The sequence below is a fragment of the Triticum dicoccoides genome, chromosome 2A (assembly GCF_002162155.2).
Source record: "Triticum dicoccoides isolate Atlit2015 ecotype Zavitan chromosome 2A, WEW_v2.0, whole genome shotgun sequence".
Classification (NCBI taxonomy): Eukaryota; Viridiplantae; Streptophyta; class Magnoliopsida; order Poales; family Poaceae; genus Triticum; species Triticum dicoccoides.
In genome coordinates, this window is record NC_041382.1 from 326,437,380 (window position 1) to 326,439,564 (window position 2,185).

General features: G+C 38.9%; 1 long non-coding RNA gene across 1 annotated transcript; it reads right to left on the reverse strand.

Annotated features, from left to right (window-relative positions):
• Nucleotides 1-348: 348 nt before the first annotated feature.
• Nucleotides 349-1,872, reverse strand: LOC119359354. The gene is made up of 3 exons (XR_005172487.1): nt 1,487-1,872; nt 1,331-1,388; nt 349-377 (listed from the first exon to the last, which is right to left on the reverse strand). It is a non-coding gene; the product is annotated as an uncharacterized LOC119359354 (long non-coding RNA).
• Between the last annotated feature and the right edge of the window lie 313 nt (nt 1,873-2,185).

The following is a 2,185-nucleotide window of genomic DNA, read 5'->3' on the forward strand; positions in this document are numbered from 1 at the left end:
ACCTCTAGCAATGGAAGATTACTGAGCCAAATGCCCATTCCGTGGCTACAAAAAACTGATTATTTTGTTTTTCTTAGTGGTGCCACTACCTTTAGATTAGAAGGACATGCATAATACTCATCCGCTGAACTGCACATATTTTTTACATCATTTTCGCGGCCTGATAATACATCCATCTCATTTATTCAGTTTATCGGTTAACAAAAAGTATCAGCTATCAGTCCACAAAGAGCATCAACTACCAGTTCACAAAAATATGAAACATCACAGGAACATAAAAAGAATGTTTATTAGTTCACAAACCTATCAGCAATAGTAGTCACGCGGCTCCAGTGCAGCCGCCAATATTGGTTTTTCTTCTTAAAATACACACTGAACTGCTGTAACAAAAAGAAACTTTAAACCACAAGATTTAGCAAGATGAACCACTAGTCTACTAACCAGAGAACTGAATGAATTTTCAAAATTGAACTTTTTTCTAATGCTCTGCAGGCCGAAAAATGGGGGATTAAAGTTTGTAGCAGTAGTGCTCATGCCTATATAGGGCTCTCCTAGGACAAGACCTTGTGTATAAAAAAGCTAGTGGTTTAAATTCAAAATGTGGACAATGCCACCACACATTTTATTAGTATATATTCAAAATGTGAACTAAATGATTTTTTAATAAAATGAAAATGTTTTGTATTTTCTTTTGAACTCAACATTGTTGTGCGACGATATGTTGGACTTCTCTCATTTTACCACTTGAACTTTTATCATTTTGAATTTCTCTCATCGTGTTATTTTTCTGTCTGAAAAACAAAGTACTCGTACTGATATATGTGTTTTTTTGTACTGATGTATTTTCATAGATTGGACTTTACTCTACTTTTTTTGTATGATTATCCTCATAACTTTTCAATGGTTTATGTTATCATCGTCCTTGAACTTATATGGTTTATATCGTTGAACTGAATGATATTTTTTCCAAAAAGAAAATGTTTTGTGTGTTTATTTTTTTATCTTTTTTTGCAACAGTGTTTTGTACTTCTCTCGTTTTGGGACTCGAACATTCAGAATTGCATACAACAAACTTCTACAAGTTTCCTTTTAATTCCCATTTTTTTCCTTTGTGCATTCACCGGGTTGTAACAATGAGCTTGTTTCTGTTTTGAACAAACAGATTCTGTGTAGTGAACTCAACCTGTTTGTGGCTATTTTTTCCAGTGGAAATTTTGTGACCTGAGACCACTTCCTCTCAGCCTTATACCCTTTTGAACTGATGCCTTCAATTTTTTGACACAATCTTTTTTCTACATAAACAAAATTAACTGAAGGGAAGCTCCTTCACCTGGAAGATGTACTGAAAATGCACGCTAAAGTGACCTGAAGAAACACCAAATGTTGAACTGAAATACACAAGAGAAGGAGCATTTACATCCAGGGTAACTCTATGTTACACAACAATAACTGAGCATATATGTCTATAAGTTGAAGGGTAACGGACCTCAAGATGATATTTCCTCTCAGCCTTATACATATTCCTTCCAACATTCATCTATTTTTGAGTTGCTGCCTTCGACTTTTTTTACGCATCCTGCCAACAGAAAATGGACCGAAATTTCAAAGATGAACTGAAAAAGATGAACATAATTTGAGTAGAGATGGATGATGGCAAATGATGAGCAGCACGTTTGCTTCTCTTCTTGGCCTAAACTGTACAGACACAAAGGATCTGCCCCGGCATAGCTAATTGAGATCTCTAGCTAATTAACCCAGCCACAGGCCACATCCCATCACACAACACTTTGCATACACACATTTATCTATTCCCAGAAATTCTTCTACTGAAGTTAAGAGGAACAAGTTTGAGATTATCAGTAGTACACCCACCATACCAAGTTCTGAACTGAACCTCTTGGCATTCAAAAGTTCAGAAACTGAACCTCTTTTGTAGTTCTCAACGTGCGTTGGATTGTCGGGGCGGCATTGAACCGACACTCGTGGCGGACGTGAACAGCCTGGGGTGTCGGAGTTGAACGGCCTACACGCTGAAGTGGCAGGGCACGTAGCTGGCAGGAGGCTCAGGCAGCGGCGGGGCGCGGGTTGGCCGGGCGGCGGCGGGACGCGAGCGGTGCGCGAGATGGCAGGCGGCGGCGGGGCGCGGCATAAATAAGTGCACAAGAGATATTTGTTTAGCAAGACA